General features: G+C 45.3%; 1 long non-coding RNA gene across 1 annotated transcript; it reads right to left on the bottom strand.

The window, feature by feature from the left end:
- Positions 1 to 653: 653 nt before the first annotated feature.
- On the bottom strand, positions 654 to 10932 carry LOC126988822 (uncharacterized). Its single transcript, XR_007742559.1, has 5 exons — positions 10402 to 10932; positions 5160 to 5238; positions 2327 to 4940; positions 1946 to 2120; positions 654 to 826 (listed from the first exon to the last, which is right to left on the bottom strand). It is a non-coding gene; the product is annotated as an uncharacterized LOC126988822 (long non-coding RNA).
- Positions 10933 to 14600: the final 3668 nt, after the last annotated feature.

The raw sequence follows: 14600 nt of genomic DNA, 5'->3' as shown, positions 1-14600 counted from the left end.
CATCAAAGAATTCCTCCAACATACCATTTGCACCATGAATTGTAGGCAATGTCCAGCGCACACCTGTGGTCGACGCATGTGTAGGCATTGGCACCCTTCAGCTGCATGGGCGGAACCTTAGACATCTGTGAGAGAGACAGAGAGATTGACAAATAATATAGAGGGAGAGGAAGATAACAGTGAGATACAGGGATTTTAACATGATAATGAGGTTAACCCAGTAGCAGCGACGGGCCAAATTTGTGGCTTTACCATGTAGCAGCGACAGGCTAAATTTGTACCATGATATAAACCCCCAAAAATAGATGATACATAATCTGATCACAAATGCTTTGATATATATGAAATGGTTTGTGTGAGGGGCGATTTTTTCTCATTTTTCTCGCTTGGAGGGACCATTAAGAAACATGATCCCCGCTGCTACTGGGTTAATATCTGCATTTTTATGAGCGTTTTTTCAAGTTCATTGCGCAGAGGAAGGGTCAGACTACCACCAGGGTCATTAAACTACCCCCTGGAAATGCCCCAAACACCTATGAAAGCCTTGTCAAGTATTTTTTTTCTACAACAAAGGAGACAGCTCAAGGGCACACACAAAAAAGGAAACTATATTAAAAAAAAAAGCCCGCTGCTCCCAAATACCATGTGTCAATTTCTGTGCAGATGACAAAAACCTGGATCTTCAAGTCCCTCCCTGTCTTAGCCTGTGGGGGTAGTCTCAACGCCCTGCCCCTGCTGTGGGTGGTGTGGGGGGGTGTGGGGGTCTGGTGCAGGGCCCACAGCTCCACCGTCAGGCTCAGGGGGGAGTCTCCAGGTCTGACAGGTGCTGGGGGAGGGGGGGAGGGCACCATATCAGAACACTCCTTACCCTGAGAGCCATTAAAACTTCTTGTAAACCCAGCCATTAAAACCTCTTGTAAACCCAGCCATTAAAACTTCTTGTAAACCCAGCTATTAAAACCTCTTGTAAACCCAGCTATTAAAACCTCTTGTAAACCCAGCTATTAAAACCTCTTGTAAACCCAGCTATTAAAACATCTTGTAAACCCATGCAGCTATTAAAACCTCTTGTAAACCCAGCTATTAAAACCTCTTGTAAACCCAGCTATTAAAACCTCTTGTAAACCCAGCTATTAAAACCTCTTGTAAACCCAGCCATTAAAACCTCTTGTAAACCCAGCCATTAAAACCTCTTGTAAACCCAGCCATTAAAACCTCTTGTAAACCCAGCCATTAAAACCTCTTGTAAACCCAGCTATTAAAACCTCTTGTAAACCCAGCTATTAAAACCTCTTGTAAACCCAGCTATTAAAACCTCTTGTAAACCCAGCTATTAAAACCTCTTTTAAACCCAGCTATTAAAACCTCTCTTGAACCCAGCTATTAAAACCTCTCTTGAACCCAGCTATTAAAACCTCTCTTGAACCCAGCTATTAAAACCTCTTGTGAACCCAGCTATTAAAACCTCTTGTAAACCCAGCCATTAAAACCTCTCTTGAACCCAGCTATTAAAACCTCTCTTGAACCCAGCTATTAAAACCTCTCTTGAACCCAGCTATTAAAACCTCTTGTAAACCCAGCCATTAAAACCTCTCTTGAACCCAGCTATTAAAACCTCTCTTGAACCCAGCTATTAAAACCTCTCTTGAACCCAGCTATTAAAACCTCTCTTGAACCCAGCCATTAAAACCTCTCTTGAACCCAGCTATTAAAACCTCTCTTGAACCCAGCTATTAAAACCTCTCTTGAACCCAGCTATTAAAACCTCTCTTGAACCCAGCTATTAAAACCTCTCTTGAACCCAGCTATTAAAACCTCTCTTGAACCCAGCTATTAAAACCTCTTGTAAACCCAGCTATTAAAACCTCTCTTGAACCCAGCTATTAAAACCTCTCTTGAACCCAGCCATTAAAACCTCTTGTAAACCCAGCTATTAAAACCTTACCTTATCGCTTGTGTGAGTCTTCCCCTGCATAGGAACAGCTGCGTCATCCAGGGGTAGACCAGGGAATCAACCACTCATATCCACGGTAGACCAGGCAATCGACCACTCCTCCAGGGGCCGGTAGACCAGGAATTCAACCACTCAGCGGATGACCAGTGTTGTGTAGCTCTCCAGTCTGAAATCGAGGGAGTTTGTAACCTAACCGATCATGGATATTAATCAGTGTTTTTACTCAAAGACAAACTGTGTGCGATAAACATTCAGCGAGTCGGAAATAATAACTGGATATTTACGACACAATAACAAAAATATCTGACATCACACCTGAACCACTGGGTACCTGTGACATTATCCATGAAGGCAATTAGGGCACTCACTCACCAGGACGTCTCAGAATAAGTGCGCCGAGGACTATTATCGAGGCTAACATGGCGGTAGTCCGGGGTGTGGAACCTCATCAACGGTAGCGGTGTGTTCTGTGGTTGAGGCTCGGCCGTGGAGGTTTCTTGTAGACCCGGGTGGATGTGGTAATGCCCGGGTGGAGCAGCAACGGCCGTAGAGGGTTGGGATGTACACTGTAGTCTTATGTATACTGTAGAGTCTTCCATGGCAAACGTTGCCTGTTCTTTACTAACTAGAGAGAGAGAGAGAGAGAAAGACACAGAGAGAGATTGAGAGATAGAGAGACAGACAGAGACAGAGATAGAGAGACAGAGACAGAGCAACACACACACACAGACGTACGCACAGTGCAGTGAGGGAGAATTAAGCAACACACACACACACACAGACGTACACAGTGCTGGGAGGGAGGAAGGACAGGCAGCATGGCGGTACATTGTTTATTACGGAACGAAATTCGCGTTACAGCTGCAAGGTGCTCTCAACCACAATGCCTTACAAAACCAGCAGTAGTTACCTCCTCCTGCTGCAGCGACCTCCCCAAGACGGAGGGCCCCCAGACCCCGCCCAGCGAGGATGCGCCTCCCTAGCCACCTGGTCAAAGCCTGGTCAACCAGTCAGCCAGAGAGGTGCGCCCCCGCCGACAGGGCCCAGAAGCCTTCCGCATCGGGCGGGTCACCACAGCCGCCTCTTCTTGCTGCTCAGGAACACAACAGGCTAAAAGGCAACAGTTACACACACGGACATATAAAAAAAAGAAATCCTAACCGACATCTCAGAGGGAGACGCCCAAAGGCGGCAGACTCAAACGCAGAACGGAAAACACCCGTTCTGTGAAAGAGCCAACCGTTGTACCCCTAACACCCTAGGCCCCACCAGCCTCCTCCTGTGAGGAAAACTGGTCCTCAGTTTGGGCAGCTCGTAAGGAGCTACCCTGACGGCAAAGCTGTAACACAGACTGGCCCGCGTACAACTCCGCCGCCTAAACTATCACCTTGCCAGACCTCCCTACGGGAGAATCTGACATCTATCTGCGCGTCTTTCAAGCGTTGCTCCGACTCCCTAACCGCCCGACCACCCGTCCGCCCGCCCGTTCCCACGTACGCCCGCCCGTCCGCCCATCCGCCCCCCGCCCCCAACCCGCCCGCAAGCGTGCGAGCAGAGGTACGACGAGCGTCAGTGCAGCGGAACGTAGCGTACGGGTTCCGTGCGTTCGTACGTGTAGCCGTACGGCTCAGCGTAGACGCTGCTGCCTGCCTACCTGACCGAGGGTGGGGTGCCCGCCCGACAACCCGACCGCAAGGTGGCCTGCCTACCTATCTGATGGCCCGACTGACAGCCTGACCACCAAATAGCTTGCCTGTCACCTGCTAGCCTGACTGCCAGGTGGCACACCCGCCCGTCGGCCTGATGGACAGACGGCCACGCCCATGCCTTCCTGACACAGTGATTAGCTAAGTCCCCCGCCAACACCCCACACAAAAAAAAGACACTCACACAAAAAAAAAACTCACACACCCTACATAACCTGCACCGTAGTGCTACCCCAAACCTCAGCAGCTCCCGCGTTGCACACCGCCACCGCCGTTGGTCACCCGGCAGCATCCACCCAGCGCCAACAGCTAAAGAGCTAGGGAGGAAGGGGGTTATGGGGAAAAAAACATGCATAGAAATGAAATCCTAGCAGTCACACAGCAACACACAGCAAAAGGTCAAACACACGGCAGGCCTGCCATCACACACACAAACACACACAGCACACACTAAACCAAATACCGTGGATATACCGTAGTGACGTGATGTGATGTCCTCGCTGCACGCGCCTCCGGACTGCCACACACACACACACACGCTAGCTATTGGGTATAAACACACGGGAAAAAGGCATAGAAAAAAAAGACATCCTAAATAAAATAACACACACAAGCACTTAGCGGGGGTTTGGGGAGGCAGACGGAGGAGGGCCAGTTAGCATGGGAAAGGGGAATCGCCCTGCCCAGGAGATGGATATAGTCTTGGCACCCCCCCCCTGGCGTGAAGGTTACCCAACACACCAGGCGGTAAGGCTCGACACAACCCAAATCCCAGGAGGCTCATCCCCCAACCCACTTCCAGCCCACCAACCATTCTACCCCACCCTCCCTTACCCACTAAGTACCCACAGACATACACCAAAAAAAAGACTCCACTCCCATCAGACTCCTTGGAAGAAGGCAGCCTGATCCACCTAATAAAAAAGCCAGGCTCAACCGTACGGAAGAGTCTGGCAAAACGTCGGCGGAGACAACGCGAAAGGCAACGCCTGGCCAAGCAGAGCCCGACCGCTCTGACCCCCGGAAGAGAGGCCAGAGTAGCTAGAGTCGGCTTCCTCCTACGGAGAAAACCGACAAAAAAACTTCAGACATCTCAGAGGGAGACCGTCTGAAGGTGGAAGACTCAAACGCAGAACGGAATCACACCCGTTCTGTGAAAGAGCCAACCGTTGTTACACCTAACACCCTAACACCCTAAGCTCCCTACACCAGCTAAACAAACACCCTACACCCTGACGTGATGCTCCCGCGCTGCGCCGATGCTCTCCACTTACGCGCCTCTGAAAGAACAAGACCGACTTAGACACAACCCAGGAGACAGTGACGGAGAATTAGACACAAGATGAAAATTATACAAGAGCAACAGTGTTTAATGATCTCATTATTTGACTGATTATCATTTCATTACTATTATTGGTATTGTTATATTCATTACTATTATTGGTATTATTATATTCATTATTATTATTGGTATTATCATAATCATTATCATTGTTTACCTGGACGCCAGAGGATACAGGCAAAGGGTGACACACACGGCCACCTCCATCAACGTGTCTCTCCAGGCGGGGCAACACACTGGAAGTACAGGGAGACTCAGACATGCGGAGAGGCAGCGGCAGAGACATCCAGACATCTTGGCTCAGACACAGGTGGCTGCTCCATTAACCCGGCAGCAGCGACGGGCCAAGTTTGTGGCTTTACCGTGTAGCAGCGATGGGCCAAGTTTGTGCCATGATATTTAAACCCCCAAAAATATATGATGCATAATCTGATCACAAATGCTTTGATATATATTATGAAATGGTTTGTGTGTCCAAACTCCTTATGCAAGAGTTAAGAACATAAGGAGTCTGCAAGAGGCTGGTTAGGCTATACAAGGCCATGGCTTTATCTAACCTCTTCTTGAATGTATCTATGGTATTGGCACCCACAACATGGCCCCCAAGCCTGTTCCACTCATCCACCACTCTGTCAGTAAACCAATTCTTGCCTATGTCTTTGTTGAATCTGAATTTGTCTAACTTAAAACCATTGCCACGCATCCTACCAGGCTCTTTTACTATCAAAATCTTATTGACATCCCCTTTATTAAATCCCTTCATCCATTTATAGACTTCGATCAAGTCTCCTCGCAACCTTCGCCTTTCTAGCGAGTGTAGATTTAACTGCTTCAGCCTGTCTTCATAAGGCAAGTTTCTCACCCCCTGAATCATCTTTGTCATCCTCCTCTGTACAGATTCTAACACCTTGATATCCATTCTATAGTAGGGGGACCAGAACTGAACCGCATAATCGAGATGAGATCTAACTAGTGCTAAGTAAAGTTTGAGGATGACTTCAGCACTCCTATTGCTTACGCTCCTTGGGATGAAACCAAGTACTCTGTTGACCCAATTTTTGGCCTGAATGCATTGAGCCCTAGGACGGAGGTCAGCACTCACTAGGACTCCTAAGTCTCTCTCAAGCCCAGACCTGCTTAGAGGAGTGCCATTTAAGGAGTAATTGTGTGAGGGGTTGTTCCTGCCTACACTCAGAATGCTACACCTCCCGACATTGAATTCCATCTGCCACTTCCCCGCCCAATCATATAGTCTGTCAAGCTCATCCTGGAGAACGGTAGCGTCCCTGTCTGATTGGGTTACACTACTGATCTTGGTATCATCTGTGAACTTGCTGACATCACTACTAATTCCTGTGTCAAGTCATTGATGTAAATAATAAAAAGCAGAGGACCCAGCACCGACCCCTGAGGGACTCCACTCGTAACACTGCCCCATTCAGATTTTTTACCATTGATCTGCACTCTCTGCTTCCTACCACTGAGCCACGAATTAAATTATGCTTTTCTAGATGGTCCAGAATGCTCCCGGCTATAATTTGTGGCTTTACCGTGTAGCAGCGACGGGCCAAATTTGTGGCTTTACTGTGAAGCAGCGATGGGCCAAATTTGTGGCTTTACTGTGAAGCAGCGATGGGCCAAATTTGTGGCTTTACCATGTAGCAGCGACGGGCCAAATTTGTGGCTTTACCGTGTAGCAGCGACGGGCCAAATTTGTGCCATGATTTAAACTCCCCAAAATAGATGATGCATAATCTGATCACAAATGCTTTGATATATATATTATGAAATGGTTTGTGTGAGGGTGATTTTTCTCATTTTTCTCGCTTGGAGGGACCATTAAGAAACATGACCCCTGCTGCTACCACTACTACCGGGTTAAGGTCAACAAAATTGTAATGCCAAAATTTAATTAAGTATGGGAAAGTTAGAAATTAGGGAGGATAAGTAGTTTTAAGTATTTTTAAGAATGTATAAATTCCATCTCTGTCTCTTCCATACTTAATTGAATTTTTCTTAAACTAAAAATGGTTGTCATCACCGATCTCCTCTATTATGCATATATAATCATTTTTGCAATTCCTAACATTATATATCCATTTAAATAATTTTTCACACATATACAAATACTACTCTTACATATGCCCTATACTGTCCAACCCCTTATGCAAGAGTTAACCAGCATCTTCATTCTTTCATTCCTATACTGTCCAACCCCTTATGCAAGAGTTAACCAGCATCTTCATTCTTTCATCCCTATACTGTCCAAACCCATTATGCAAGAGTTAACCAGCATCTTCATTCTTTCATCCCTGTGCTGTCCAAACCCATTATGCAAGAGTTAACCAGCATCTTCATTCTTTCATCCCTATACTGTCCAAACCCATTATGCAAGAGTTAACCAGCATCTTCATTCTTTCATCCCTGTGCTGTCCAAACCCATTATGCAAGAGTTAACCAGCATCTCCACTCTTTCATCCCTATACTGTCCAAACCCATTATGCAAGAGTTAACCAGCATCTTCATTCTTTCATCCCTGTGCTGTCCAAACCCATTATGCAAGAGTCAACCAGCATCTCCACTCTTTCATCCCTATACTGTCCAAACCCATTATGCAAGAGTTAACCAGCATCTTCATTCTTTCATCCCTGTGCTGTCCAAACCCATTATGCAAGAGTCAACCAGCATCTCCACTCTTTCATCCCTATACTGTCCAAACCCATTATGCAAGAGTTAACCAGCATCTCCACTCTTTCATCCCTATACTGTCCAAACCCCTTATGCAAGAGTTAACCAGCATCTTCATTCTTTCATCCCTGTGCTGTCCAAACCCATTATGCAAGAGTCAACCAGCATCTCCACTCTTTCATCCCTATACTGTCCAAACCCATTATGCAAGAGTTAACCAGCATCTTCATTCTTTCATCCCTGTGCTGTCCAAACCCATTATGCAAGAGTTAACCAGCATCTCCACTCTTTCATCCCTATACTGTCCAAACCCATTATGCAAGAGTTAACCAGCATCTTCATTCTTTCATCCCTGTGCTGTCCAAACCCATTATGCAAGAGTCAACCAGCATCTCCACTCTTTCATCCCTATACTGTCCAAACCCATTATGCAAGAGTTAACCAGCATCTTCATTCTTTCATCCCTGTGCTGTCCAAACCCATTATGCAAGAGTCAACCACCATCTCCACTTTTATCCCTATACTGTCCAAACCCATTATGCAAGAGTTAACCAACATCTTCATTCTTTCATCCCTGTACTGTCCAAACCCATTATGCAAGAGTCAACCAGCATCTCCACTCTTTCATCCCTATACTGTCCAAACCCATTATGCAAGAGTTAACCAACATCTTCATTCTTTCATCCCTGTACTGTCCAAACCCATTATTCAAGAGTCAACCAGCATCTCCACTCTTTCATCCCTATACTGTCCAAACCCATTATGCAAGAGTTAACCAGCATCTCCACTCTTTCATCCCTATACTGTCCAAACCCCTTATGCAAGAGTTAACCAGCATCTTCATTCTTCCATCCCTGTGCTGTCCAAACCCATTATGCAAGAGCCAACCAGCATCTCCACTCTTTCATCCCTATACTGTCCAAACCCATTATGCAAGAGTTAACCAGCATCTTCATTCTTTCATCCCTGTGCTGTCCAAACCCATTATGCAAGAGTCAACCAGCATCTCCACTCTTTCATCCCTATACTGTCCAAACCCATTATGCAAGAGTTAACCAGCATCTCCACTCTTTCATCCCTATACTGTCCAAACCCCTTATGCAAGAGTTAACCAGCATCTTCATTCTTTCATCCCTGTGCTGTCCAAACCCATTATGCAAGAGTCAACCAGCATCTCCACTCTTTCATCCCTATACTGTCCAAACCCATTATGCAAGAGTTAACCAGCATCTTCATTCTTTCATCCCTGTGCTGTCCAAACCCATTATGCAAGAGTCAACCAGCATCTCCACTCTTTCATCCCTATACTGTCCAAACCCATTATGCAAGAGTCAACCAGCATCTTCACTCTTTCATCCCTATACTGTCCAAACCCATTATGCAAGAGTTAACCAACATCTTCATTCTTTCATCCCTGTACTGTCCAAACCCATTATGCAAGAGTCAACCAGCATCTCCACTCTTTCATCCCTATACTGTCCAAACCCCTTATGCAAGAGTTAACCAGCATCTTCATTCTTTCATCCCTGTGCTGTCCAAACCCATTATGCAAGAGTCAACCAGCATCTCCACTCTTTCATCCCTATACTGTCCAAACCCATTATGCAAGAGTTAACCAGCATCTTCATTCTTTCATCCCTGTGCTGTCCAAACCCATTATGCAAGAGTCAACCAGCATCTCCACTCTTTCATCCCTATACTGTCCAAACCCATTATGCAAGAGTCAACCAGCATCTTCACTCTTTCATCCCTATACTGTCCAAACCCATTATGCAAGAGTTAACCAACATCTTCATTCTTTCATCCCTGTACTGTCCAAACCCATTATGCAAGAGTCAACCAGCATCTCCACTCTTTCATCCCTATACTGTCCAAACCCCTTATGCAAGAGTTAACCAGCATCTTCATTCTTTCATCCCTGTGCTGTCCAAACCCATTATGCAAGAGTCAACCAGCATCTCCACTCTTTCATCCCTATACTGTCCAAACCCATTATGCAAGAGTTAACCAGCATCTTCATTCTTTCATCCCTGTGCTGTCCAAACCCATTATGCAAGAGTCAACCAGCATCTCCACTCTTTCATCCCTATACTGTCCAAACCCATTATGCAAGAGTCAACCAGCATCTTCACTCTTTCATCCCTATACTGTCCAAACCCATTATGCAAGAGTTAACCAACATCTCCACTCTTTCATCCCTATACTGTCCAAACCCATTATGCAAGAGTTAACCAGCATCTTCATTCTTTCATCCCTGTGCTGTCCAAACCCATTATGCAAGAGTCAACCAGCATCTCCACTCTTTCATCCCTATACTGTCCAAACCTATTATGCAAGAGTTAACCAACATCTTCATTCTTTCATCCCTTACACTGGTAAACTCTGGGGCACCCTTCCTGTGTCTATATCTCCTCCTGCCTTCGACTTGAATTCTCTCACGAGGAATGACGTATCGAGACGCCTCTCCTCCCGAAACTGACCTCCCTTTCGGCCGCTCATAATTTTTGTCTCTGAAGGAGTAGCGATTAACCTGAGAGCATCGGCAGACCCTTTTCTGGGCTTTCACGAGTCATGGCTGTGGTACGGTGGACCCTAAAAAGGACTCGCCATAAATCCCCTGATTCAAGCTAATTGTAGGTGGTTGTGGCATACCGCAACCCACCATGCATGACAAGTGAGTGTTTTCTACTAAACTTGGTGGAAATGCTTACCGGTCTCCCCAGCTGAAGAGGTCACGGACAGAGGAGGTCATGTGCGCCTCCCCAAGCCCATGTCCCCCGGCGTCCATCTCCCGGAACACTGCCACACAAACAAACGCTAGCTATGGGTATAAAAAAAGATTACGTGCAAAAAGTTCACACACAAAAAAATACATCCTAACAAAATAATAGTGCGAAGGCATAACGCCAACGCACACACACACACAATCATACGACAGGCCTGCCATTCACACACAGACGCACACACAAGAGAACCCACTTAACCAAACCGTTGGTGTCGTCGCGATGAGTCCTCTGCATGGTCCGTCCGCGGCATCCTGCAAAAACAGAGAGGCATATTAGAAAAGGGAACATTAAGGGCCGCTTCCACAGTCCATCATGGTCTTTGTAACACTCCCGAACCAAGCTATAGAATCCCATACTGTTCAAAATGGCGCGGTCTTCGATGACACACTAAATACAAAGAGCTTTTCCTGTATTGTGTCGTCAAATTTGTGGACTTGAATATAAACAGGATCTCAGCTTACTTCTCTCCCTTCTCTTCCCTTTCCTTCATATCATAAACACAGCTTTTCCTGTATAGTCTTGTCAAATTTGTGGACTTGAATATAAACAGGATCTCAGCTTACTTCTCTCCCTTCTCTTCCCTTTCCTTCATATCATAAACACAGCTTTTCCTGTATAGTCTTGTCAAATTTGTGGACTTGAATATAAACAGGATCTCAGCTTACTTCTCTCCCTTCTCTTCCCTTTCCTTCATATCATAAACACAGCTTTTCCTGTATAGTCTTGTCAAATTTGTGGACTTGAATATAAACAGGATCTCGGCTCACTCGTCTCCCAATCTCATCTCCCTTCTCCTCCCTTTCCTTCGTAGCATAAATATATAAGACCTTTCCTGTATAGTCTTGTCAAATTTGTGAACTTGAATATAAACAGGATCTCGGCTCACTCGTCTCCTAATCTCATCTCCCTTCTCCTCCCTTTCCTTCGTAGCATAAACACACAAGACCTTTCCTGTATAGTCTCGTCAAATTTGTGAACTTGAATATAAACTCCAGACACTGTACAAGGAAATTTCGAAGGCTCTGGTATTGGTTTTGGAGCTTACTAACCCATCATGAGGAACTGTGAAACTGGGCCTTAGACACGGATGCAGAATTATAGCCATGCAAAAGGCAAATTACTTATATATAGTACATGAAACTGGCCATCACGGGGAGTTAACTTATGGCAAAATATATTACTAACCCCGGAAATTAAGTGAGACTGAAAATTTAAAGAAGCATTATGTGAGAGAGCACCGTGCAGGGCTTAGTAACAAGGATTTCGGTTAATTTACATTCACGTACGGATTGAGATATCGGCAAGGCTTGAAGCTGCCGAGATCTTTACATGGAAGAGGCGCCTGGCTGGGACGGACAATTATACAGGGACAAAGCAAACTAGGACTGACAATTATACAGTGGCAAAGCAAACTAGGACTGACAATTATACAGTGGCAAAGCAAACTAGGACTGACAATTATACAGGGACAAAGCAAACTAGGACTGACAATTATACAGTGGCAAAACAAACTAGGACTGACAATTATACAGTGACAAAACTAGCTAGGATTGACAATTATACAGTGACAAAACAAACTAGCAAGCAGAGCCGGACACCACAAACACACTGGAAGGAACCTTGAGCGATAGATAACTTAGACATTAATTAAAAGGAAGGAAGGGATGAAGATAGACAGAGGAGGAGGAGAAGGAGGAAGAGAGAGAATGGACGATAGGAAATAGGATGCAAGATTTGACCGCCAGAAAGAACGTCACTCAAAGGATAACTTAGACATTAATTAAAAGGAAGGAAGGGATGAAGATATATATATAGAGAGGAGGAGGAGGAGGAGGAGGAGAGAGAATGGACGATAGGGAAATGAGATGCAAGATTTGACCACCATAAAGAATTATAAATGTTAATTAAGCAAAAGATAACTTATTCATTAAAAGGAAGGAAGGGATGAAGATAGACAGAGAGGAGGAGGAGGAGGAGGAGAGAGTAAATTTAAGACTAAAAACAATCACTTGATATCATTTAGTATTCCATAATGTTGCCGAGCTCTGCAAACTAGTCACTCCCAATGATTAGACAGCTAACCAGTGATAGCCTATCCTCACTAACACACTGAGGACATATGTTGACCTAAATTGACCTATCTATCTTGGTGTGACTCTCCGTGATGTCTCCCCTGCTTGGCCCGGCATCTCCGCGGTCCCACACGAGTCCGGCCTCTGTCACGGCAGCTCTGGGAAGACAAAACATATCTGACAGAAAACATACTGCATGACACACGAGGCTGGTCCATATACATACTGCATGACATTCTCTCCAGTGACTCTCTCTATCATCTCTTTTTCTCTCCATCTCTCCCCGTGTCTCTCTCTCCTGTTACCTACATCTTGCTAAGCCAACACATCCATCACCATTAAGCCAACACATCCATCACCATTAAGCCAACACCCCCATCACCATTAAGCCAACACATCCATCACCATTAAGCCAACACATCCATCACCATTAAGCCAACACATCCATCACCATTAAGCCAACACATCCATCACCATTAAGCCAACACATCCATCACCATTAAGCCAATACCCCCATCACCATTAAGCCAACACATCCATCACCATTAAGCCAACACATCCATCACCATTAAGCCAACACATCCATCACCATTAAGCCAACACATCCATCACCATTAAGCCAACACATCCATCACCATTAAGCCAACACATCCATCACCATTAAGCCAACACATCCATCACCATTTAGCCAACACATCCATCACCATTAAGCCAACACATCCATCACCATTAAGCCAACACATCCATCACCATTAAGCCAACACCACCATCACCATTAAGCCAACACATCCATCACCATTAAGCCAACACATCCATCACCATTAAGCCAACACATCCATCACCATTAAGTCAATACCCCCATCACCATTAAGCCAACACATCCATCACCATTAAGCCAACACATCCATCACCATTAAGCCAACACATCCATCACCATTAAGCCAACACATCCATCACCATTAAGCCAACACATCCATCACCATTAAGCCAACACATCCATCACCATTAAGTCAATACAACCATCACCATTAAGCCAACACATCCATCACCATTAAGCCAACACATCCATCACCATTAAGCCAATACCACCATCACCATTAAGCCAACACATCCATCACCATTAAGCCAACACATCCATCACCATTAAGCCAACACATCCATCACCATTAAGCCAACACATCCATCACCATTAAGCCAATACATCCATCACCATTAAGCCAACACATCCATCACCATTAAGCCAACACATCCATCACCATTAAGCCAACACATCCATCACCATTAAGCCAACACATCCATCACCATTAAGCCAACACATCCATCACCATTAAGCCAACACATCCATCACCATTAAGCCAACACATCCATCACCATTAAGCCAACACATCCATCACCATTAAGCCAACACATCCATCACCATTAAGCCAACACATCCATCACCATTAAGCCAACACATCCATCACCATTAAGCCAACACATCCATCACCATTAAGCCAACACATCCATCACCATTAAGCCAACACATCCATCACCATTAAGCCAACACATCCATCACCATTAAGCCAACACATCCATCACCATTAAGCCAACACATCCATCACCATTAAGCCAACACATCCATCACCATTAAGCCAACACATCCATCACCATTAAGCCAACACATCCATCACCATTAAGCCAACACATCCATCACCATTAAGCCAACACATCCATCACCATTAAGCCAACACATCCATCACCATTAAGCCAACACATCCATCACCATTAAGCCAACACATCCATCACCATTAAGCCAACACATCCATCACCATTAAGACAACACATCCATCACCATTAAGTCAATAAACCCATCACCATTAAGCCAACACATCCATCACCATTAAGCCAACACATCCATCACCATTAAGCCAACACATCCATCACCATTAAGCCAACACATCCATCACCATTAAGCCAACACATCCATCACCATTAAGTCAATACCACCATCACCATTAAGCCAACACATCCATCACCATTAAGCCAACACATCCATCACCATTAAGCCAACAC

The sequence above is a fragment of the Eriocheir sinensis genome, chromosome 70, assembly GCF_024679095.1.
Source record: "Eriocheir sinensis breed Jianghai 21 chromosome 70, ASM2467909v1, whole genome shotgun sequence".
NCBI lineage: Eukaryota > Metazoa > Arthropoda > Malacostraca > Decapoda > Varunidae > Eriocheir > Eriocheir sinensis.
The sequence above is the reverse complement of the archived record's forward strand: the minus strand, read 5'-3'. Positions and strand labels throughout refer to the sequence as shown.